This window comes from Myxocyprinus asiaticus, chromosome 39 (genome assembly GCF_019703515.2).
Source record: "Myxocyprinus asiaticus isolate MX2 ecotype Aquarium Trade chromosome 39, UBuf_Myxa_2, whole genome shotgun sequence".
Classification (NCBI taxonomy): domain Eukaryota; kingdom Metazoa; phylum Chordata; class Actinopteri; order Cypriniformes; family Catostomidae; genus Myxocyprinus; species Myxocyprinus asiaticus.
The window spans coordinates 14,151,356-14,178,647 of NC_059382.1; the positions used below are offsets into that span (position 1 = coordinate 14,151,356).

The window sequence follows — 27,292 nt, forward strand, 5'->3', positions numbered from 1 at the left end:
AGTGTGTTTTCTCAAAGCAAAGCGAATGGACAGTGAATTTCAAGGACTGACCTAGAACAGAAGCCCTGAAAGTGATGCATTCTTTGTTTGTACATCAAACAATCAAACTGCATTTCTACTCAGGCATATGGTGCTCATTTTTTTATATATATAAACTTGACGCTACATATAATCATGTTTTCCGAAAGAGAGTGCAGTTAGAAGAGGTCTAGGCATAAGTTAAATGGATGCTAATGGGCTCGTTAGCCCCTGGGGAACAGCATTGTGATGTACAGTACATGGAGGTGTTTCAATCCTATTCCCAGGTGAGTTTGGTTTTAAGTGATTTCTGCATTATGTAAGTAGCTAAAGATCCTTGTCATCACTGCATTATTACTGTACAGCAACAGAGTTGTATTATTTTATTAGGGAGCCCAATATAATGTTTCCAGCACTGGTACAGTATATAGAGTTGAGTCTAATAATAAAGATTGTGTGAATTTTATGAATCAAGGTTGCTTAGAAAAAAAAATTCAAATAGATGTGTCACACTTTACATTATAATGTGTTGATGTTACAATGTGCAAGTAGGATACAATATTGCATGTAAATGTATATATAATGCAAAAATGAATAATAATCATTAGATAATGATTCTTTACGTTTATATTAGGTTGTCACACCAAATTTCACTGCAACGTTGGTTATAAAAAGATAAAACCTAAAATGAACGTTCCTAGAACGTTAGGAGTTGGTTCTATAATAATACATTATTATTATTATTATTATTGTTGTTGTTGTTGTTTAGTGTTATGTATAAAAATAAATAAATAAAATGACCAAATATGTCTTTTGCCACAAACTGCAAATTAACTTATATGGATAAAACAAACGAAAAACAACAAGAAACCAAAGATGCGTTTTGAGACCAGCCCTCGTATCCAGTTCGCTCTGGATTTCGAGGGATCCCGTCTCGATTTCCCAGTCAGTATTTCAATGGGACGGTCAGTGTTTGGTAACATACGTAACATTTCTCCGTGACTCTTCACTAGCTGCTCACTTGCAATTCGCGCTATGACACTTCGCAAGTATTTCTGCCTGTCCGCTGGTGTGATGTGAACTACACATGCAAGACGTTGCGTCCTATTGTGAATAATGCAGGCTTTCGATGTCTGGATCCTCATTCAAATGAGGGAAACATCAGTTGTGTTTGGAGATACGGAGATCACCTCTGCCAATGGCACGCAGAAAGGTACCTTCAGAGACGGAGAGTATGAGGGTAACAGCTACTGAATGAATTATGGACACAATAATGTAAGTATCGTGTGTGTGTGTGTGTGTGTGTGTGTGTGTGTGTGTGTGTGTGTGTGTGTGTTTCATTTTTCTTGGACCATTTAAGTCAAAATAAACAAGCTTACTCCTTTAGTCATATTTATGTTTCACAATGGTAAAAACATGCCTATAAACTCGTTTTCTCACAATGGTTTAATTCATTTTAAATCACATCTATAAACTTACTGTACTCTGTTTCATTAAAATTGAACACTTTTGCAACATAATCAAACTTTAGTCTCAGGATTACTGTACATCACTTAAGATGCATTCCAAGTCTATTATAGCATATAAGGCAAACCATTGTAATGTGAAACTGGACATTTGGCTGCTGATGCATAAACAAAATAAAAATTATCAGTTTTAGTGGCTACTTAAAGTGTTTGCTCACTTAGGAAAAAGCAAACCTTTTAAAGGAGCCATTATTTTAACCTTTGTAATGAGGCATAATTGTAAAGGACAACAGTTATCCTGTAGTAGTAATAGATTATATATTAATGCATTTAGTTTGATGGCTGAGTGTTCTTTCCACTGAAATTCCTCTGTTGAACACATAAGAGTTATAGAGTTGTGGAAAATGCACACAACAGTACATTTCCCACGATTTAACAAGCAATTTAACAAGCTATAAATGGTCTTTGGCAGTGTTTACATCATGTCAGTTGTATTGTGTAAAATATATTTTCTCTCAAATCTGTCATGAATAATTGCATCAGTTAAACACACTGACTGTGTATCCATTTTTGGCAGCAAATAATAAAAAATATATCCATGAAAACCAATACCTTAGCAGTTAGATTTCAGCTCAATAGCTGTTAGCTATACGTAATACAATATGAATTCAATACAGTGGCTGTGCATGTAAGTCCAGGACTTGTATGTATTCTCCACTCTTTCTCACTGTTATTTGTAGCTGATGCAGAAGGGTGATGGCATATGGCAATGTGGCACGTGAAATGGTTCTTTGGAATGTTCCCTTGTGTTTTCGCCTGATATACGCATCTTCCGCTTGGTTTTGTTAGGAAACAAGTGGAACATTTAATCCTTTTTGAGCAAACAGTAATTGCCCTCTTGGGGATACGGGATAAGAACTAACATTAAAAGCGTGACGAGAAGTGGAGAGTAATCGCTCTGTGAACCTATGAGGTGTCTTCTCCAGTGCCACCTGTCTGAGCTAATAAGGGTGTTTTGTGAGGGTAATGTCTGGTTTGGGCAGCAGATTGTGTGAGGGAAGCTAAACCCAGTGGCATGGTGGCCCAACAAGTGGCTGTTTTCAGACTTGTTTATGAACTCATACCATTTGAGCGTATAATTAAATATGTGGAGTAATCCGTAGTTTGAAACATCCACACATGGTTTTATTACAGCAAATGGTTCACAGGAAAGGTAGATGTTAATGAATGTTCTAATTATTTGCACGAGGCTCTTTGTGGTCAGCCTTTTAGTCCCCACCATAAATGCAATGTAGTTTCATTGAAAAACGTGGGCTGCCTTTGTCATCAATATAAGGCACTTTCCACAAGTAGGGTTTTGGAAATTAGGGAATTGCTATCCCATTACTGTTTTTAAAGCATTAAAGGCACAAATTCCAACGTGATAACACGTCGACATGTTGTTTCCGAGAGTTCCGGTACCCTAGGATTGGCCAGATTATGGACCCCACTGACTTGCATTGTATGGACAATGGACATCATATATCCTTCAAAATATATTTGTTTGTAATCCACAGAAGAAAGTTGTACGAGTAAAACAAATGTTTTACTTTATTTATTGGAAATGTACGTTTATGTACAGGTGCATCTCAATAAATTAGAATGTCATGGAAAAGTTCATTTATTTCAGTAATTCAACTCAAATTGTGAAACTCGTGTATTAAATAAATTCAATGCACACAGACTGAGGTAGTTTAAGTCTTTGGTTCTTTTAATTGTGATGATTTTGGCTCACATTTAACAAAAACCCACCAATTCACTATCTCAAAAAATTAGAATACATCATAAGACCAATAAAAAAAACATTTTTAGTGAATTGTTGGCCTTCTGGAAAGTATGTTCATTTACTGTATATGTACTCAATACTTGGTAGGGGCTCCTTTTGCTTTAATTACTGCCTCAATTCGGCGTGGCATGGAGGTGATCAGTTTGTGGCACTGCTGAGGTGGTATGGAAGCCCAGGTTTCTTTGACAGTGGCCTTCAGCTCATCTGCATTTTTTGTCTCTTGTTTCTCATTTTCCTCTTGACAATACCCCATAGATTCTCTATGGGGTTCAGGTCTGGTGAGTGTGCTGGCCAGTCAAGCACACCAACACCATGGTCATTTAACCAACTTTTGGTGCTTTTGGCAGTGTGGGCAGGTGCCAAATCCTGCTGGAAAATGAAATCAGCATCTTTAAAAAGCTGGTCAGCAGAAGGAAGCATGAAGTGCTCCAAAATTTCTTGGTAAACGGGTGCAGTGATTTTGGTTTTCAAACAACACAATGGACCAACACCAGCAGATGACATTGCAACCCAAATCATCACAGACTGTGGAAACTTAACACTGGACTTCAAGCAACTTGGGCTATGAGCTTCTCCACCCTTCCTCCAGACTCTAGGACCTTGGTTTCCAAATGAAATACAAAACTTGCTCTCATCTGAAAAGAGGACTTTGGACCACTGGGCAACAGTCCAGTTCTTCTTCTCCTTAGCCCAGGTAAGACGCCTCTGACGTTGTCTGTGGTTCAGGAGTGGCTTAACAAGAGGAATACGACAACTGTAGCCAAATTCCTTGACATGTCTGTGTGTGGTGGCTCTTGATGCCTTGACCCCAGCCTCAGTCCATTCCTTGTGAAGTTCACCCAAATTCTTGAATCGATTTTGCTGGACAATCATAAGGCTGCGGTTCTCTCGTTGGTTGTGCATCTTTTTCTTCCACACTTTTTCCTTCCACTCAACTTTCTGTTAACATGCTTGGATACAGCACTCTGTGAACAGCCAGCTTCTTTGGCAATGAATGTTTGTGGCTTACCCTCCTTGTGAAGAGTGTCAATGATTGTCTTCTGGACAACTGTCAGATCAGCAGTCTTCCCCATGATTGTGTAGCCTAGTGAACCAAACTGAGAGACCATTTTGAAGGCTCAGGAAACATTGCAGGGGTGTTTTGAGTTGATTAGCTGATTGGTATGTCACCATATTCTAATTTTTTGAGATAGTGAATTGGTGGGTTTTTGTTAAATGTGAGCCAAAGTCATCACAATTAAAAGAACCAAAGACTTAAACTACTTCAGTCTGTGTACATTGAATTTATTTAATACACGAGTTTCACAATTTGAGTTGAATTACTGAAATAAATGAACTTTTCCACGACATTCTAATTTATTGAGATGCACCTGTAAATGGCTAGAAATCAAACTAGCTATCCCCTTCTGAGTGAGGGCTTTCAGGGTTTCAAACTTAATTTAGACATGTCCCAAACTGTGGTAATAGGGTTTCAGAAATTTCAAACATAATATAAAATGAATGGGCAATAAAACTGTTCTTATAATATTAAGTATGATCAACATTTTCTGAAGTTTAAGCACCTCCTTTCACTAACCATTGGTTTAAAAAAAGACTTTGTATAGGTTTCTTGCCTAATATTGTACCCTATTTGTGGAAAGTGGCATAATGTGCACAGCATGCTAAGTGTATCGGTACTGAGCGGTTTGATTCGGCAAGCAAATTGATACCGACATCTGCAGTTCAGCCAGGATCACTTTGGCAATAAACTATTTATTGTATGTGTAGGGCTTCTTCTTCTGCAGTTAAAGGAAGTAGAGGGAAAGCTCTACAAGAACCCCCCATACTGGAACCATCAGCAAAGAAAGCATAACATTTGGCAAAATATCCATGGAAAGGACTCCTGATCTAAAGAGGGGTATCTTGGAAGGTGATGCATCTGGGCTGCTTAGAAGATCTGATCATGACGGCTGTCACCTGGAACATAAAGCAACAAACAGAAAAGTGCACAGAACTAGGCTTGCTAAAGCTATAAACCATTAACAATGGAGACTAATGCATATGCATGGTAGCTGGGGAGGATTTGTTTTGTTGTCAGGTGCTTGGCTAGGCTGGCAAGAATGCTGTGTTATATATATATGTGTGTGTGTGTGTGTGTGTGTGTGTGTGTGTGTGTGTGTGTGTGTGTGTGTGTGTGTGTGTGTGTGTGTGTGTGTGTGTGTGTGTGTGTGTGTGTGTGTGTGTGTGTGTGTGTGTGTGTGTGTGTGTGTGTGTGTGTGTGTGTGTGTGTGTGTGTGTGTGTGTGTGTGTGTGTGTGTGTGTGTGTGTGTGTGTGTGTGTGTGTGTGTGTGTGTGTGTGTGTGTGTGTGTGTGTGTGTGTGTGTGTGTGTGTGTGTGTGTGTGTGTATGTATATGTATACATACTGGGGCAGTGGTGGCTCAGCAGTTAAGGCTCTGGGTTACTGATCAGAAGGTTGGGGGTTCAAGCCCCAGCACCACCAAGATGCCACTGTTGGCCCTTGACCCTATCTGTTCCAGGGGTGCTGTATCATGGCTGACCCTGCACTCTGACCCCAGCTTAGCTGGGATATGTGAAAAAAAAAAAAAAATAATTTATTTCACTGTATATGTGCAAATGTGTGATAAATAAATAAGGTTATTAATTAATTAAATATATATATATATATAGGCCATCCTTGATAGATAGACTACTATGATTGGAGGAAGTAGGTCAGCTGATTTCAGCCAGGACTATGATTGGAGGAAGTAGGTCAGCTGATTTCAGCCAGGACCACTTTGGCAATAAACAGTTTATTGTATGTTAGATACAATAATTTTACTTTGGCAGTATGGTTCCAATATTGGGGGCAGATATCCCCCCCCCAAAAAACACTGTAAATCAAGTCGAGCAGCTCCAAATTGCCTAACGACAATATAAAGCACATCATGCCTGATCTCTGAGAGACATTTTGAAAATTATCCATCTAGTGATTTGGGTAACAATTCCTCAGCTGGCATGTGCGACAGTAAATGAAGCATCACTTATGCTATTTAGGCTAAAGCTTGGCTCCTCTAAAGGAAGCTCACTGTAATCAACAATGACAAAGTCGTAGGTAATACAAGGTCAATTGCAGTTGTTTTAGAAAATCCAGCCACTTAGATTGTACATTGAATATACATGGCTGCTGCATCCGAAGGTAGGCTTGCCAGAGACAATTTAGCTAAGATGGGCCACTTCTTTCAAAAATAAAGTGAGGATTGGAAAGCCCAACAAAGGAGCTCTAGCACCCGGTGGTCCACGTATGTGAAAGGAGTACCTCCTTACATGTTAGCCAATTACCTTAAGATATGGTAATATCTTGTCATGAGTCATGCACGCCAAATAATTTAGCTTCGTAGAGATTATTTAGCAGATATGTCACTCTATTAAAATGAATGGGATTAATTGGAATGCTCAACCGAGCAGCTCTGAGTGCCCAATGGTCAACGGATGTAGAAGGGAAGTCCCGCCTTACAATTAAAGAGCCAATCACCTTTAGATATGGACATCACCTGTCAATCTTTAGAACACGCATAAGCTATCCACCTTTTCCTGGGGGTCTTACTGGAGAAACAAAGTGGTTGGAACTTCCGCCAGAAGTCATTCTATGGCATTCCCTAGCTCTGGCTGCAGTCATTTGACCCTGTTTACAGCTGATAATAAGATGCATTTCTGATGATCCTATCGCAAATGGTCAGCACCAAATATATATGTAAACGGGGTGCAAAAATGTTTTGTTATTGGGTCACAAAAAACACATACAGAGGTAGTTAAAACCACTTCGCATTTGAGGTTTAAAACACTGTCCTGATTCGTCCTGGATGGCAGCAAAGCTCCACCTCTCATCAGTCAATCACCCGCCAAACAGAGTTTAAACTACGTGTGGATTTAAAGCAAATAACTGACCAATCATAAAACTTGAAAAAGTGATTACATACCCAGGATGAGAACTTCACAACTCCTCCTCAGTGTGCCTGTCTGATTTGAACTGACACAATGTATGTCCTCATGAAATCACACACGCTCTCCTCAAAATTCCAACACTGCAACAAAAGAATGAATGGACGTACACCACAACAACAGCTGTTTACTTGACAACGGAAGTAATGCCCATGTTTCTCGCTAAGCATCACAGGACGTAGGAAAAAGTTGGATACCTGCCGGGAAAATTGCTTGCGTAATATAGATAAAGAATCACAATTTATGATACCGTTATTGACAGATTTAATAGCTGATTTGAATTATATTCTTTAATCGTAGTTTTTAGAAACTGTATTTGATATTTGGGCTTTCTCTATTCAAGTAGAGAGGAGCTGTACTGCATGACTGGAAATAACCTCCCGAGCATTCCAAAGATATCTGACAGTGGACTAACTTACTATATATACTGTGGCTTTATACACCTTATTTGCGACGTGGAATAAGCAGTGGCTGCATCCGGCGAATATGACGAGTTCCTCTAGCATTGACTGCAGTGTAATACTTAGCAGTTATAATACCAGAATATAGTGATATGGCTTATAACTATCACACAAACCCAGAATTCACAGCAGAATTATGTGCCGATGCCAGAATATTTCCTAAGGTCAGCATAAAAGTAAAGTATTAGTGAATCGTTCATTGATGCTATGTATTGTATGGACTGAAATAAATCTGCTTCTTTACAGATATCGTGACAATGCAGTCTTTCTGTCTCCAGTGACTTGTTCATGTGTACCTGCATAATTCCGATGATGCCTTATAATTATTTCCAAGTGATAATCATAAGCCATGTTGAATGTGATATCTGCGTAACTGTTACTATGCATTGCTAGGAGAGAGAATGCTCTCTGACAAGACGGAGAGAAAAGTTTCTTTTCTCTGTCCTAGGTGAACAAAAATGCAGTTGGTGTAAGAAAATTGAAGAGGATTTACTGGCTGCTTTTATTTTTTGTTATTTGAGTAAGTTGGGGGTGTCAGACGGTGCCCCGGACTGGGATCTGCACCTTATTTCATGCATCCTGCCAGCAACTTTGAAGAACGAAGGCAAAAGCTATAACGGTAACTATATGTGCTCAGAGTTTATGCAGTCGGAAATAATACGTTGATATTTATTGCCAGCTTGTACTATAAAGCAGTGTGATGAATGTATTTTATTGCTAAAGCTGGAATGCTAATCTCAGAGAGGTCCACATTCAAAGTTGATAATGGCAGCACCCTGGTTAGCTGAAAATAAGGTGGATAGCATAATATAGATGCAACAGTATATACCATTGTTGCCTCACCACGCACCTCTGCTGCTGATAAGATGAGTTATCGACGGTTGCATTTAAGGAAAAAGGGGCTCCGGGAAATGTATCCTTATCGACTCTTGCTAGACCTTAATTCATCAACAATGACGAAACTCATGACCAAAAGATGCAATATAGCGATTGTGTGCTAGAATACAGCTTAGAGAGGTCTTTGACGTTGACTGGTGAACTTCCCATGAAACATGCGTGTGAGGGGCATGCAAACTTGGTGATTCATCTCGCAATACTGCAAGTATGATATAACAGTTAGATCGCTAGCAATATCCTCATGAAGCTGAGGTTACATGGAAAATTGCAGCTAGGTCTTTCCTGAGATGGAGAATGAGTGTTTGCTGGGGATGTGCTACCTTTGGCTGCGGCTACCATCCACTGCGGCCCATGGAAGTGAAGAATCGGTGGTGGATGAATGACGATCGCAGTCCTGAGTTCCATAAAAACAGGAATGGCTGATCATGGTTGGGTTTGCAAGCGGCCTGGATGTCGAGGCTGTACGGTGCGTGTCTAGCTGCCAACAGAGCTGCACCTGGGTGGGGGATATATTCCACTTCTCTGAATTAAGAATTGTGTGTTCTCGAGGAAATCCTTGAAGATCGAAGGCTCCATGGGCTTTCCATCTTGAAAGAGTAAGGTAAGACAAGCTAAATATGTTAAATGTAATGGGAGCATGCCGTGTCGAGCTGTGTTGCTAGCTTGGTTTTTTGTCAGGTGCTTGGCTAGGCTGGCAAGAATGCTGTGTTGAATATATATATAGGCCGTCCTTGATAGATAGACTACTGTGATTGGAGGAAGTAGGTCAGCTGGGTGTCAGCTAATGCTGAGCTTGTCTCTCGTAGCCTGACTGAGCTAACATTTGCACTCAATTAATATGCCATATATCAAGCTATATCTAATTACACCATCAGACATATGCTTATCTTGCATACCCATCTCACTTCTCAGAATGCAAGCCTCCCTGTGGATCATGATTAACACAGCTGAAGTTTGGAATGGCTGGATCAGTAGAACCCTGTATAAACATTCCCACCATATCAAATGGGTTATGTAAAAAGTGAAAATACCAACAATCCAGCAGGTCTCTGACAAAGTGTGTTGTTGTTTGCCTGTCTCCACACTCAGTGGTGTAACTGAACACGTCCTGTGTTGTCAATAAGCTGTAGCCTCTTGTGGTTTCATGGACAAAAGCAGAAGCTTTTAGTGAAGCATCAATTGTGACAGTATTGTCATACAAGAATGAAATAAGGAGATGGATTAGGTCATTGTCAGCAGTTTAGCTCACTCAGAACAAAACATTTTAAAGCCTCCCTTTTGTCATTTATGTATGACAAATAGTATACAATAGTTTTATATTAGGCTTTCATCCATAGCACGATAGGAGATAGGAGATAACCCTTAGGAGACAAAAATCTTTAAATACTGTAGGTATTGTTTAAAATTTGGAAACAAGGACGCTGTTGTCCATACTGTATGTACTCTTTGGTGCAGGGTTGCCTCAAAAGTCGTTTAGAGCTTTTTTGTTTTAGGTGCAGTTCCTGTTAAATTTTTTCAGGTTAATGTTCATTATTATCATTGTTATCAACAATGACTTGTGAAGGACCTTTGTTAGTCCCTTGAGGCTTGTTGGACTTTTATTACAAGTTATTCAGCAATGCTACCGAGTCATTTTTATTATTTTTCCCAACTGAAGGGCATTCAAAGAAATAAAAGTAAGAAGCATTTCTGTACCTGTTACACAGTGAATTTGGAATGTTCTGCACCACTAGTGCCACCAAATAAAATTTCAAAAATCATGAGTTTTCAAACAGGTTTCCTAATCAGTTCCCCCGTCCTCCATTTGTTGACAAACAGATAGTCCTGCCCAAACTCAAGCCATTAGTTGAGCCAATGTTGCTTTGTCGGGCTGGTTAAGATGCTAAAACATACAGAGCAGTATTTTTATGGTGCCACAGAGTTTGCATTTTTTGAGGAAATCAACCTACGAATGGCTTACTGTACTTGTAAATGGGTGGTCTGTATAATTAATTAATTGTGTACAAAACACTTCAACATATTTGAAACTCTGTAAATATTTTGAACTCAGTGTGTACATTATATGTTGCACAAGGGAGCAAAATGACCCCCAACCGATTTCCTGATTTCTCTGTTTCTTAAGCAGACAAACACTCTATTTCACTATGCAGCACACACACATAAAAGCAAACACAATCATTCACAGATAAAATGCAACCCCTTAACCTCTGAAGTACACAAAAATGAACCTCTGTGCTTGAGGTCATAATGACAGTAATTGCAGTTATTATGGGATTCATTAGAGTAAACTTTTATAAGGAATGTTGCATCCTTTAAAACCCTTCCATGCTGTTTTGGGTCATTTTGACCCATTTTAGACTTTAACACAGATTTACCATAACTTCATGAGTTCACTGGGTCATACAGTCCAGGAGCACATTAAGGTAAACTTATTTGCTGTCCATAATGGAGGTGCTTGAGCATTAGACTGGGCTCTGACTAAAGCAAGAAATAGAAAGACAATTTTGAAATAATTGGTATAGGAATTATAAAATATAAAGGTGGAGATGGGGAGGTGAAAGCAGCCACTTATATATCCTTGGGATGTGATTGGCAGGCCAAGATAAACAAGCTCCTCCCGAACTTACAGTACATTTGGAACTTCATTTAATGTCAATTTTACAGCCTGGAACTTCATGACATACTCCACAGATGTTATCTGAAAATGACTATGTAAAATAATTTCACTGTCACCATGTTTTTCACACAAACACTCAATCACAAACAGAAAATTTTAACTATTGAGCTGTGATTTGTCATGTACAGTGTGATACATTTGACCCAGTAACAGCTGTACTTCAATGGTAACAGCATATAAGAATTAAAGAATATTTTCTCATCTATATTAATAACTCTTGACATTCGTCTCTCTTTCATTGTGGTTTTCAACTCTTTACCCTGTCTACTTTGTATTTTCTTAAGCATTTTCTCAGCATGACTCTGCATCTAGAGTTTCCTTTTAAAAATCACTGGTTTTTGCTAAACAGGTGCCCGTAATTTCCTCTTGAACGTAAAATTGCTGCCAAGTTACAGCCTGTAAACAATATTGTTGATGAAACAGAACAATAGCAGAAGTGGACCAGATGCACCAAATGAGACGTGGAAGGGTTTCCTCTGTGCTTTATATAAAAGAGCATGAAGCCTGCAGAGTGAACTAGAGACAAAATAATGTTAGTATCCCTCCCTTCTACAAGACAACCACACTTCTACCCACTATTTCTGTTTTCAGAAAACATATTGTCCTGATACCTATTCTAATTGCGGTTTGGAGCAAAGGTGATTAGCAATTGTGACCTTGCCCAAAGGAGCAGGCCAGTTTAAGCCAAATTAAACCTCACCAATAAAACTCTTGACTGGGGATTTGAGTGGAAAATGTGGCTCTTTTATTGAAGTCATTAATTCGCTTACCAGGATGCCTGCCCTGGTCTCTCTAGAGACACATGGCCACCTCTCCACCGAAGCATAAAACCCTGTTAGGAAAGGATTAAATACATGTCCTGAATCAATACCATGGGAGACAGGCAGTTTTTATTCAACTCATCTGCCATGGTCAGCCTGCTAAGACACAGTGTACTGATATAATGGGCCATTCCTTGTAAAGCACATTGCCCCTCTCAGAACTTTTACCTATTTGTGATCGGTCAGAACAAATAAAAGGACCAATGCTCAGTGGTTACAGAGTCACATTGGGTTAAGCATGGCTCAATTTAATGAGCAGGGATTCGATTTGACACAACTCAGAATTTTAACACAATTAAAGGTGAAGTGTGTAATTTGTTCAATGTTAAAAATACTTTAATCTATTCCAGCTTAAAATGCAGAGACAACTTTAAGCAATTTGTAGGATGATTCCCTCTAAAAAAGTATAAACACTGTGACACTGTGGTGATATCAAAGTATTGCTCTGGCGGGACTATCTGTTTGTCCAATCATATATATGTATTTGTGCAGCCTGAATTAGGCTGACCTCTGCAGAAGCATCCAATTGCACAAAGTCTGGCTTGACAGACAGACGCACGTGTCCAATGCCGCTGTAAGGACCCGCCCTTACCTGAGGGCATAAAAGAACCTGTATGTAAATTTAACTCACAGCTACTACTCTTCCCGGTGTTTCCTCATTCTAATATGATCTGCCCAGCTCTGGGGAAGATGAAGATGCCGTACTTGAGGGCTTGGATGAGAAGGAGGCCAGCCTGTCTGCCCAGGATCCACCAGTCAGCAGTTCGGCAGTTACCGCACGTGATTCTCCTCGAAGTGTGTGAGCGAGCGGCCGCTCGACTCAGCATTGAATGGCTGGAACTCCAAAACGCCACTGATCAGGAGAGGGGTGTCTATGACAGGAAACTGTTGGGGCCGCCGCCCGGCCCGTGGAAATGGCTCTTGCCCATCCTCCCTGCGTGTGCAAAGCACATGAAGTTCAACCGGGAAGACCCGCTCGACCTGAAGCATGGTTAAAGCCTTGAGGTTAAAGATATGGCTGTGCATGGTATGGGTGACCTTCCTGCTATCTAACCTTCGATTACCAGATATCTCAACCCCTCACAGGGAGGCTTGCTCGCTCCCCAAAACCCCACTCTCCCTAACAAGATGGACCACTTTTCTCCCTCCATTTTTCAGGGCTCGCACAGAGCTTCCGCTCTCGCCATCCGAGCTCTGAACGTTTCCTCCCTTCTTTCAGCCTACCATGGAGGACATGGGAAAACACTTGGAGAAAGGCACTCCTTCGCCCATGCTGTGGAAGGAAATTGTGACCGTCAATGACCTTGTCCTGCATAATGCATGTCAGGCCACCCAAGTCTCCTGTCGCTAAATGGCGTTATCCGTCACGGATGAACGCGTAATGAGGCTAAATCTCTCTGGTCTGCCCGACAGCGAGAAAAGGCGCATTGCGGAAGCCCCAGTCAAAACGAGACAGGCTCTTTTTGGTCCGGCCTAGCACTGCGACGATAAGAAGAAGGAGGATTAGGCTTTTAAATTTCACCCTAGAACTGTCGTGATACATGTAATAAACCACGTAATTTTATTTTGAAAAATGACGTTATAGTCACGTAATTTTCATGAGATCAAGCTGGCTTTGTCTGTATGAGCATCCCAACTAGTCCAACATGGTAATGGTGCAGAAATTAGACAGCTTTAAATACAGAATATTTAATCAGAAAGGAATTGATGAGTTTTCAATCTAGCTTTGAATCTAGGACAACCGATATCTTCACTTTGAGTTTGAAAATGTCTGATGCAGAACAAGACAGTCCTTTGTGACTTCATTAGTATTCTGAAGTATTCATGCATAAAATGCCCATGTACATTTTTTTATGCTTGGATAGATGTGAAGTAAAAGTTTAAAAAATGCAAACAGTTTAAATATATACAACCTCAGATACTTACAAATCTTTACAAATCCTCTATCCTCTTTCTAAAAACTGGTCTGAACTAGTATTTCTGGAACCTTTGCTATGAAATATAATTGAAACACTGTCGATGTCTCAAATTTGATTTATCTATGAAGTCCATGAATTCAATATTCTTTGAAACTAAACAGAGCATTTGTAAACATTTGTGTATATCTAAAAATGTACATACTGTATGTAGAAAGCTTTCTAAGTACAGTATATATTGTACTGTACGTATCAGTATGAGTGTCTGTTCAAAATGTATGTATGTGTGCTAGAACTACACCTTGAGTATGAATACTAATGAGAACTCATTGGACAGTCAGAAGGCAAAATCAGTGGACAGAATGTTGAGGAATGGTGTATGATCTGTTATGCCCTTAAATGGACACCATGAGTTTGTATCCTGCCTAGCTACCTGCTTATTCATCACACAGAAAAGGTTGAAGACCAATTGAATTAGTTCCCTCTCAGTTGCCCAATGTTCTCATGTTAAAAGCCTCTGCTGTTTGGACAGCCAGGTGCATCTTGGCAGAAACAAAGTTTAGTGAGGCTACCCAACCACAGCACCACTACTAAAGCAGCCAGGTTTAAAGGAAATATTCAAAATAATAATCTCTCGTGATGACACCTTTATCAACTCTTTTGTAATTTTGGCTAATGAAGACCAAGCAAGACCAGAATGCTGTAAGTCTGTAATTACATTTGTCGTCATGAAATGAATGTTTTTTTTGCTTGTTTGTTTTTTTTCACTAAACTGTCACTGTAGGACAGGGAAGACTGGTTGAGGGAGAATATGTCTGGCTAACATCAGGATTGTAATCGTATTTTCCAAAATTTCCAATGAACTGTCACTAAATATAATTCTGACATGTTGACCTGATAGTTTTGTTTTATCATTTAGACCAATTCCTGCTCACTTTTGTTATTTGTTCCGTAACATACAACTGTTAAAGTCCTTTGTTTGTAGTTTAATGGTAAGCATCTCAGAAAATACATTGCAGGTGCAAAACCAGATCTGCATGGTGTTTCATAATTTCAGAATAGAATGCTCTCTGTGCTTCTTTGTATGATTAATCATAATTTACAAACTTAAAAACAAAAAGAGAAGACATTTAGGCTTTATTGTTTGTGACTCAACCAAATCAATTCTGCCTTATTTTAACAAACTAAAATACATGCCTTGATTACAAGTAACCCTAGCCCCTTTCAATACAGGGACAACTGTAATTATGTATATGTGATCAGTCATTATTAATAATTATTCCTATTAAAATCATCTTAACAACTTATCCAAAAAGTTTGTCACAAAGGTATATAGATTTGTTATTTTAGACTGTAAATTATGATAAATCATATACAGATGTATACACATACACAGTAATTATACAAATTACATCAGAGTGAGTAAATGGTGGCAGAATTGTCAATTTTGGGTGATCTGTTTCTTTAAATGTGTATGAGACTCAATATATTGATTTTAATATGTTACAATGTGTTTTGTGGCTGTTACTGACCAATTAGGTAGTGATTTATTTAGTATTGTTATCATTGTTAAAAGAAATGGAGGCAAAATTGATTGGAAACCAACAGGTAAAAAGTGTCAAATCTCACCATGCATCAGTCTAAAAACAGCAGTTAACCACAGGACTTGACCTTCCCTCTTATAATACCCTCCAGGGATATTCAAAGGGATTAACATGATATGAGCCTTGGTACAGTGTGGTCCTGACCTGGATAGGTCAGGTGGTCTCCTTTCTCTAAATTTTAAACACATTAAGCCTGCGGATGCATCATTTCTCTTTCTCACGGCAGCTCACATCTACGTTATCTATCTTTATTGACAGCTACTGTTGTTTGTGTCTTTGTCTTTCCCTCATAAAGTGGTATATAATTGCTGGGGTAAAACAACCTGCTAGGCATGTGTATGTAAACTTTGTGTGAGTACTTTTAAGATTTTTCATGAAAAGATGGGTTGGGTTCTAAGAGCTGTTCTTGACTGAGCACTTGCTGCTGAGCATCAGGGTTGGGGAGTAACGGAATACATGTAACGGGATTACGTATTTAAAATACAAAATATAAGTAACTGTATTCCACTACAGTTACAATTTAAATCATTGTTAATTAGAATACAATTACATTCAAAAAGTATTTTGATTACTGAAGAGATTACTTTGCATTTTATTGCCATTTGTTTCATTTAATATTTAGTCCTTTCAGATGGAAAACATTTATACATATAAATGATGTGATCCAAAGTGCATTTGAACAGCAGTGAAACACTTTCTTATTATGTGTTACATTCATACGAGCAGACAGAGAAGTAAGATTGAAGTAAGTCTGGAGCAGAAGAAATAGAAATAAACCTTGTGTAAATTGTCAGCTTTACGCTAAGCTAAAATGCTATTTCTAGCCATTTTACATGCATATATTACCAGGTACGATCATTTTTTTTTATCAAGAAAATTCACGTTAGATCATAATTTCTTTTTTTCTAGTAAGACGTTCGATATTAGGGCAAAAATCGTGTTCTTGATCATTTTTGTATTGTTTTCCAGTAAAAATATAAAAGAAATACTTAAAACAAGATCAATTCGATTTATCTTGTTTTAGAAACAACACTGCATAAGATATTTAGGTTTTCAGAGAATGCATTTTTAACATGTGTATTTTGTCTTACAGTACTGGCAGAGATTTTATAGTCAAAACAAGTGAAAAAAATCTACCAGTGCTGAAGAAGTAATCCAAAGTATTTAGAATATGTTACTGATCTTGAGTAATCTAATGGAACACGTTATGAATGACATTTTATAGCATGTATTCTGTAATCTGTAGTGGAATACATTTAAAAATTAACCCTCCCAAACCTGCTGAGCGTCATTATCTGAAAGGTTCCAGGAACACTTTTGAAACCCTCAGCCTATTGCAGATTCTTTCACCTTAATTTAAAGAGGAAAGGTAATTTTCAGCAAATTGCAGTTTCTTTGTGCAAGAATTACACACACCTTGACAACCAAGAATTCTTGGAAATTGTGAGATTTGTGGGATGTATTTTTGTAGCAACAAAAACGTCTACGATTTTCAGTAGCATGACAGTTTTTCTGTTTTCAAAACATGAATAACTTTTCAGCCAAGCTATAGACCCTTACCCCCTTCCAATAACAAGTCATTTTTTCCAACAAGTTGTAGTGTTGCATGACAAAGCGATACTTTTATGTCATATTGTTTGCGCACACAGCTTTATAGACAAGTGAGCTGATTTAATAATCAAACGTGCTTCCCTAAATGGTCGTCTATCATAGTGGATCATAGTGTTCTGATTCATTTTAGTGAACTGGTTTGTTCTGACTGCTCGTGTAATTTAAGTAATTTAAGCTGACATCATGTACTTTTTTATATTTTTGATGCTTATTCAATGCAACCCTGGATTAAATTAACTAAATGAGCATAACAGCGAGAGTGAATTCACCATGTTACATTACGGACAATTCTTAATTTCTTCAATGAAAGTTATTGAGTCATATCACCAGTCAATCAGTCTACGACATCAATTGAAAATTTACCATTTTCAAGTGCATGTCAACGAGATCCTGTATCTTTAGACTCTAATGCTGTTAAAGTACTATTTTATCATCTCAGAGGACTTCATCTCACAGTTTGTAGGTGACTGCATTACTGATAAACCATTTTCTGTCGAATCAAAATTGCGATTTTATTGGTTACGCTTTTATTGATGCTGTCTGGAAATGTTCAGCCCAATCATGGGCCTCCTACCTCTGTGCAATGTTTACCTACTCCCTCAGATTTTAAAAGTCGAACAGGACTTGGTTTTATACATTTAAATGTTAGAAGTCTTGTTCCTAAAATGGATATGATTAAGATTTGGGCAAATACGACAAACGCTGACATAATGGTTTTATCCGAAACATGGCTTAAGAAATCGGTAACTGATGAATTCGTTTTTATTAATGGTTACAAAGTCTATAGAACTTATCGGGTTGTTAAAAGAGGAAGGGTTGCCATGTATGTCAAATCCAAGATTATTAGCGCTCAAAGTTGGTGTATCAAAAGATTATCATATCACTGTGGTTGGCTGTTATAGACCCCCATCTGCTTCAGAGGATGCTCTTAAATCTATTTCAGATATTATACATAAATTAAATGACTCTGAATTCATCCTTATGTGTGATTTAAATTGGGATTGTCTTTCAGGGACCTCAGATTGTATTAAAAAACTGTGTGACTCCTTAAACCTTGTGCAACTTATTAAAGAGCCCATATTATGCTAATTTGCAGGTTCATAATTTTATTCTGGGGATCTACTAGAATAGGTTTACATGCTTTAATGTTCAAAAACACATTCTTTTTCTCATACTGTACATTTCTTTTCCCCACTCTTCATACTCTGGCCGAAACGCTCTGATTTACCTCCTGTCTCTTTAAAGCCCCCCTTTCTGAATAGTCCAGTCTGCTCTGATTGGTCAGCTGGCCTAGTCTGTTGTGATAGGTCAGTAGAGCGTGTGTCGGAAATGTAACGCCCCTTACCATAACCGAGTTTCAGCTCCCGAGTCTTCCTGAGCAGCTGTAAACACTGTAACTATGGTAACAGTGGTGTCAGTTTTTGCCGTACTAGTTCGAGCCCGATAATGATTGAAATAATGAACGCAAGCACGACTTGAGCAGGATGTTTCACAGTGGTAAGTTTTAATTTTGTAGCTTTCTTACAACTACACTGTTGATTATTGTGAACCTAACAAATCTTCAAGTAAAAGACACATAGTGTATCTGAATTAGTCATCTTTTGCTGGAATGGGTATAGCCAAACTTTTTCCCCCTGAGATATGAATGGAGAACAGAGGCTTACTTCCAGTAAGTGACCAAGTTATCAAAAAATAACAAGCATGAATAAAAAATAAACACATTTAAAATTTGATGAAAAAATTAAAATTAAAAATTAAAGTCATCAGAATTGCAAATAAAATCATGTTTTCCTTGGTTATATTACTGTTTTTTTGTGCTCTCTGACAATTTTGCTCATATTTTCATTTTTTTGTATGCTTATGCTGCATTTTTCTTTGCTTTTGTTTCCAAGTTCTGCGCTTGGTTTTCCAAAACTTGTGAGTAGATTTTCATGTAAATCAGGGGTCGTTTTACGTCCTTATTGGCCCACTAGTTCTTGATCGACAGCTCCTCCTCTAGCCAATCATTCAAAGAGGGGAGGTGACGTCACTCCAGTACAACTCCGACGACTACTGCTCAATATTACATTATTTGTGGTTGATAGATATGCTGCTTTTGTCTGTTTTGAGTATTTTCTGCCAGCTCTAGGAAACAATGTGTTGTCCGAGTAGGTCATTATCATAGTCCGTAAGCACATGTATCGAGTTAGCTGAATTTAGTTAGCAGAGTTTTAGTTTAGGCATTATTTAAGACTTCCTTGTTTGTTGGTAATTGGCTGCATATAAAAATTTTTTAAAAAAAAAACAAGGCTGGGTTGGGTTGGTATGGATGTTTGATGCATGTTTTTACTAGATGTACCAATGTAGTCGCGAGTTCAGAACCCAACTTGATCTGCTTTTCCATTAAATAAAATCCAGATCCCAACACCAAGGCCTATTACAATACTGATGAATATAGAAATGCTTACATATAATTCTTTTATTATTATATCAAAAATCTAAAAGGCTTTAAATGTTACTGAAGTTGTATACTCTATGTTATGGAAATGTTTTGGATATGTATGCTCCAATGTTGCCTATATCTTTAGAGACGGCCCCTAAATTTGTGAATAAAGAACGTCCAACGTCAAGCCAACTTTACTGCATTATTTATTGACGTGGGGACACTTGGTCACTTGTTTCTGATTTCGCTGCACTATCGTGGAAAAAGAAACTACATGTAGCCGTGCCAATGGTGCCAACGTAGGATCAGTACATAACGGCACATTCTGCAACATGGAAAAGAGGATAAAATTGGGTTCTAAACCCGCGACTACATTGGTACAGCTAGTAAAAACATGCATCAAACATCCATACCAACCCAGCCTTGTTTTTTTTTTTTAGATATGCAGCCAATAACCTACAAAAAAGGAAGTCTTAAATAATGCCTAAACTAAAACTCTGCTAACTAAATTCAGCTAACTCGATACATGTGCTTAACGGACTATGATAATGGCCTACTCGGACAACACATTGTTTCCTAGAGCTGGCAGAAAATACTCAAAACAGACTCAAGCAGCGTATCTATCAACCACAAATAATACAATATTGAGCAGCAGCTGTCGGAGTTGCATTGGAGTGACATCACTTCCCCTCTTCGAATGATTGGCTAGAGGAGGAGCTGTCGATCAAGAACTAGTGGACCAATAGGGATGCAAAACGGCCCCTGATTTACATGAAACTCTTCTCGCAAGTTTTGGAAAGCCAAGCGCAGAACTTGGAAACAAAAGCAAAGAAAAACATGGCACAAGCGTACAAAAAAATGAAAGTATGAGCAAAATTGTCAGAGAGCACAAAAAACAGTAATATAACCAAGGAAAACATGATTTTGTTTGCAATTCTGATGACTTTGCTTAAATTTTTCCATTGTTGTTTTTTTTTTTTTTTTTTTTTTTTTGCAGCAGCAGCAGCAGCATATTTTAAATGTGTTTATATATTTTTGATTCATGCTTGTTATTTTTTATCAGTGTGAATTATTTTGATCTGTGCTCATTATTTTGATCTATGCTTTTTATTTATTTTTGCACTTATTATTTTTTTATTTGTGCTTATTATTTTTTGATTCACGTTTATTATTTTTATTCACAATCCAGATTGTCCCAACAAAGTGGGAACTGCACCATCTTTCAGGGTTAACCGACTTGAAAATCCGGCATTGGTTGTGGTTGTACTGCTGAGGAATAGTGGTAAAATTTATTTTAACCACTGATACTTCAGTTCGTCTGCCTTTAGAAGTCCAAATAAAGAGGTTTTGCTTTCGCAGTGAAGAAAACAGCGTCTTCTCGACATGGCGACAACACTAACCCAACTCATCCTGGCCTCGGCTAAAACTACGTTTGTTTGAGGGCGGGCCAATATAGCCCTTTGGTGGGCATTATGCAAATGAGTTATATAGTGATGTAGATACTTTACGGAAGAAATGGCTGGACTACAATCCAGCCGTTTCTTATAGTTCTTGAGCAGTGTTGTCTGTGGGAGAGAATAACTCCCTTTTGCATGGACATTGTGCTTTGTAACTTTGCATAACGTTTACATGCACAAGAGCTATGTTACACACTAAAGGAAAGGTAAAATCCCAAAAAGCATAATAGGGCCTCTTTAATGCATCATTAAGGCCAAATCCCGAAGTACAAAATAAATCTACCTTGCTTGATTTAATTATAATGAATACATCTTATAAATACACTTCAATTGGCATATTTTGCAATGACGTTAGCGATCATTGTGCAGTTGCTTGTGTTAGGAATACAACATTTCCCAAGGTAAAACCCCGTTTCATATTTAAAAGATATTTTAAAAGTTTTGAAGAGCAGGCTTTTCTGCACAATTTGTGCTACAGTAATCTTAGTATAGTTACTCTGATTCCGGATGTTAAAATGGCATGGGAATATTTTCATTCAATCTTTTTGTCTATCTCTAAAAAACGTGTTCTCATTAAGAAGTTTAGAATCAGTGGTAGGGACAATCCCTGGTGGTCTGACAGTCTTTCAGAGCTAATTTGTTTAAGAAATAAATCATGGGCCCAAGCTAGATTTACAAATTCCTCTGCTGATTGGACTACGTTTAGAACCGTAAGGAACATGTGTACCATAATGATCAGAAATTCCAAATCAGAGTTTTATCTTAAGTCAGTTACAGAGAACCTAAATAACCACTCAAAATTCTGGAAATGAATTAAAACTTTGTCAGGTACACATGTTGCTTCAAGCCTGCCTGAATGTGTTCTGGTTGGTTCAGAGGAAATAAAGGACAAGGCCCCTATGGTCAGTCAGTTTAACAAAAACTTCATCCATGCTGGGTCTGTATTTGATAGCACAAATGCAAATACCTCAGTCCCTTGTTCTATCACCACGGAAATTGATGGAAATCGGGATTTGTTTGATTTTAACCCATTTCAGTTGCTCAAGTTTATAAAGCTCTGAAAGACATTGACCACAAAAAGTCTGTAGGTACAGACAATCTGGATCCTTATCTTTTAAAGGTGGTGGCAGATATTATTGCTGAGCCTATTATTTATATTTTTAATTTGAGTCTTTTGACAAATTCGATACCTAAAATGTGGAAAGCCCCTTCCTTAAAGGTGGAGACCACTCAGAGTTGAACAACTACTGTCCGATTTCCAAACTTTCAGTCCTGGCTAAGATCTTTGAATCACAGATAAATTTGCAATTAAAACAGTTTTTACATGATAATAATATTTTAAGTGATTTTCAATCTGGCTCTAGAACTGGTCACAGTACCATTACTGCTGCAATGGTTGTGACAAATGATCTCATTGGTGCCTTTGACAGAAAACAGCATTGCACTGCCTTATTTGTGGATCTATCTAAGGTGTTTGATTCAGTGGACCAGGAATTGTAATGAACAAACTTAGGAATGCTGGTCTTGGTCCTAAGTATATTAAATGGTTCAGAAATTATTTTGTAGATCGAACTCAGTGTGTCTATGCAGAGGGCCATAAATCTGTTTTTCTTGAGATAACTAAAGGTGTCCTTCTGTGTTCCATTTTGGGACCTATTTTGTTTTCCATTTTTATAAATGAATTGGGTAACGACATTCAAGCAAAATTACACGTGTATACAGATGACACTGTCATTTTTACATATGCTCCCTCCATAGTACAGAGAGTGCAAGAGCTTCAGACTGCATTTCAATCATTACAAAATGCTCTGCTGAGTTTAGAATTGGTTTTGAATGGTTAGAAAACAAAGTTTATGGTCTTCTCAAAAGCTCATTTACAGCTGCTTGATGATGTTAGCACTCTCACGTCCAATGGTAAATCCATTGAAAGGATGTGCTCGTACAAATATTTGGGTATATGGATAGACGACAAGCTTTTATTTAATGTACATATTGCTAATCTAGTTAGGAAACTCATAGTAAAGATTGACTTTTATTTTATAAATAAATCTTGCTTTACTTTTAATGCCAAGAAAAAACTTGTGGAAGCTACGTTTCTGCCTGTGATTGATTACAGTGATATATTGTATATGCATGCAGCCTCCTCGATTTTACGGAGCCTTGATTCAGTGTACCATGCATCTCTACGTTTCATTACAAATGCAAAGTTTCTTACTCACCATTGTATTCTTTATGATTTAGTGGGTCGGACATCATTGACCACTCGCAGACAACTGCATTGGTATATTTTTATCTATAAAGATATATTAGGTAAACTTCCAGCCTACCTCTGTACCCTTCTCTGTCTCAGATTTGGTAGTTACCAACTGCGCTCTTCCAAGTGGTTGCTTTTTAATGTACCACGGGTTGTGACAGATCTGGGGAAAACGGCATTTTCCTACTATGCTCTTTGGACATGGAATAATCTACAGAAATATCTCAAATTAAACTTATTTACTGTATATCCATTGATGAATTTAAGAGCAACATAAAGAATATGGTGAAGGAGGCATATGATTGTTTTTCATGAGTGACCACTGTGTTTAAATAGCTGTTCGTGTTTATATGTTACATTTTAATATGTTGTGAGTTTGTATGGCTGCTACCTTGGCTAGGTCTTTCTTGTAAAAGAGAGTTTTGATCTCAATGGGACTTTCTGGTACAATAAAAAAAATCAAACCTGAGTTTTGCAACACTGGAATTTTGCGATACCTGCTTTCCAGCACTCTCTCGTGTTAGAGATGTGAAAACATACGTTGGGCAAGAGAGCTCCCGGTTTTGTACATCAGTTGATAAGTCTATGGGTAAATATCACATTTTTCACAAAATGCTGATAAATTGCATTAAATATGTGTTCACAAGAGTCATATGTTAAAATTGAGTGTTTGCTATGGATCATTTTTGAAGGATACATATGGATTGCATGTGTGGAGTTTGACCACTTTTTGGTGCACATGCAAGGACTGGGTATGTAAATTTAGTATTAATCATATCTCACTTTAATGGTTTATAGCCCAGAGTGTTTTCCAATTAAATGAATATGTGTAATGAGAATTCTGTTGATTTAAGCATGTGTTAAATGCATAAAATACTGTGAATTTCTTTTGACATTAGCCTCTACTGTATTTCGTTGAGCCATATTTCATTTTTGTATTTCATTTCCATTTTTTTGTTTTTGTTTTTTACGGCCCCATCGACGTTTTTTTTTTTTTTTTTTTTTTTTTTTAACCGCCATCAGAATAAAACCCCAAAAATATATTTTTGGATCATGTGTTGTTTCTTTTCAACCCACTGGCTATATAAATATTACTTTTATAAAAGAGTAGCTTGGCTGTAGTTTAATTAATTTAAATTATACATTTTCAACTGTTTGTCTCATTGTGCTTCCATAAACTGTGATCCATCTGTTCTCAGTTTAAATATGGGCTTCATATCTAGTACATTTATATCTGTCCTTTTGTCCTTCCCATGAACATTTGCCCTCATGTTAATAAACCTTTTTTGACCCCAGTGTCCGGTGCCTGCCATGGAGTTTTGCCAGGCCTGGCTGTGCTCTCCTTGATCCGAACTCCCTCTAATGAGTGAAGAAATTAATAATCAGTCAGCTTAATTTTAGATTCAGCCTTTTTTTCTGGATTCCTCTCTCTCTCTCTGTATGTCTTTCTGTTCCTCTCTTGCCCTCTCTTTGCATCTCTCTCCAGCTCTTTCATTAAGGACTAGAGGAAAGCCACATCTCTCAGCACCTCCTGATAGGAAAGCAGCTGGCTCCTCTCTTCAAATACTAACTGTATTTGTTATTGCGAAGTTGTAGTGGTAAGACGGGATCCCATCAGATCAGGAAGGGGGCTAAAAGCAGAGAGAGTTTGTTAAGGCCGCATCGGGAAGTGTTGTGTTTACATTCATTATCTAGCGTGACCCAAAAGGGCGAACCACAGAGACAACTGTCACAAAACATAAAGCTGTTAATAGCCCAGATACAATCCATCTAGCGGGATCTGAACCTATGTCGTTATTCTTAGCTAACCAAAGTTATGCTGTTGCACTAAAGAATGCAAGTCATTTCATAATTTGTTATGTAATAGTTAGCGATAATCAGACAGGATATCAAATCAGAGAATCAGACAGGCTATACTTACTTCACTTACTTTTGTGACAATATATAGCCATGTTGAAATAATCGGGTGCCTGATAACAGAGCCCAATTGGCAGATTAACAGAAGTGATCAATATACAGTGTCATTTCCGAAATCTATAGAATTTTAGTGAATTTTGATTAAATTCTGTAAAAATGTAAGTTAAGATGTATAAAAGAAGTGTATAATATTTTTCTTAAAAATAAAATAATTAAATACCTACTATACCTAAACTATAAGTAAGCCATTCTTAGACTGATTTCCCTAAAAAGTGAAAACGTTCTGGCAAACAAAACATTGCTCTGTTTTTTTGAGTATCTTGACCAGCCCAACATAGCAACATTGCTCATCCAATGGTGTGAGTTTGGGGTGGGACTACCTGTTTGACTAATGGTAGATGAAGGTGGGTAGATGGTGTTCAGGAATCCTGTTTGAATATAATCATTTGGTGTCACTATGACACACTTCACATTTAAATTAGCAATTTTGCATTCAAAGTGATGTCAAACGTACCGGTATTTCGGTACCAAGTTGATACTAAAATTAAAAAGATGTAACGATAACAGTATTTCTGCAGTACCAGTGGTACCGAGCACCGACTCAATTTGGTGCCCACCTACTGTCTGACTGACAGATGGCTGCTTCAAATGCTCACACGCTTATAAGCATGTGTTCTCTGACACTTTTTTTACACTGAAATGGACAGTTAATCAAATTAAAATTGTGATATGTCCTAGTGTGATTGTTAAACTGTAAAAGTGAATGTGTGAAGCCACTCATATGTTGAAAACACCATATTTTATAAGCATTGAAAGCTGTGCTTATTATAGTAGGTGATTTAATGTTATGCGCGCACCACCTGTAGACTACAGTATATATAGTTCTTAAACTAAAGTTCGGGAGGAGCTTTCTCATCTAATCTGCCAATCAACCTGCAGGCTGCAGAGTATATAAGCCGCCGCTTACCTCACTCTAGCGTCAGTCTTTTCCGGCATCCCGCCACCTCCCCATCGCCATCCTCAATCTTCTAAGTGTTCCTGCCCTATAACTTCCTCCATATAGTAAGTAGTCCCTTAGGGGGGTTAAATTAGAGCCCGAGTCAAGCCTCATCCTCTGGCCCCTTCTTCGTGGACAGCAAGCCATATATGTTTACCCTTCATCATTCAAAGATTATATGGGTAAGTGAACTCGTGAATTATTTATATAATTAAATCGGAGCATTTTGCACTTCAATAATCACACTGGGTCATATAACCAAAGTCTTATCCAGAGCTGTGAAATTACCATCAAATGGGGCTTTTCCATTGCACGGTACAGCTCGACTCGACTCGACTCTGTTCACTTTTTGGGGGTTTTCCACTGTGGATAATACCTGGTACCTGATCATTTTTTTAGTACCACCTCGGTCGAGGTTCCAAGCGAGCCGAGCCGATACTAAATGTGACATCAAAACCCTGCAGATCACTGATTGGTCAGAGAGAATTGTCACTACCAGTGTCACTGGATTTGCGACACGGGACATCAACCCGCTAGTTAGCAACAACAACATCATTTGTTCACGCGACTTTCGAATTGTAAAAAGAAATGGCTGTGCGCAAAACCACGCCGTCGTCAATAAACGAGGTGCAGACTTTCCTCTCGTTAGCGATGAATGAAATGACACAAAACGAAAAAGTCTTTTAGGAAGTGTCTCAGCTGTTGGCCGCACACGACTACCACCGGACCTACCAACAGTGTAGGGAAAAGTTAAAAAAACTTAAAAGTGACTACAGAACCATCAAGGACCACAACAGCCGGAGTGGTTCAAACAGAAGAAAGTGGAAGTGGTTCGACCAAATGGATGCTATCTATGGCAATAAACCGGCGAGCAATGGGAGGGAGAGTGCCCGGGACTCAGCGTTGTTGGAGTCCACGATGGAAGATGGTACATTTTGTTATATTAACTCTATATTCAGCTTGAAAGCTT

At 38.2% G+C, this 27,292-nt stretch overlaps 1 protein-coding gene across 2 annotated transcripts in view; it reads left to right on the top strand.

Moving 5' to 3' along the window:
- The first annotated feature begins 1,079 nt into the window (after window positions 1-1,079).
- LOC127429956 (G-protein coupled receptor 4-like) overlaps window positions 1,080-27,292 on the top strand; it is a 44,449-nt gene continuing 18,236 nt past the window's right edge. The window contains exon 1 of one of the 2 annotated variants that reach the window (XM_051679354.1): window positions 1,080-1,293. The gene's annotated coding sequence lies outside the window, so the exon portion shown is untranslated. Of the gene's footprint in view, window positions 1,294-14,631; window positions 14,763-27,292 lie in introns of those variants that run through there. The other variant, XM_051679355.1, reaches the window with a different exon arrangement.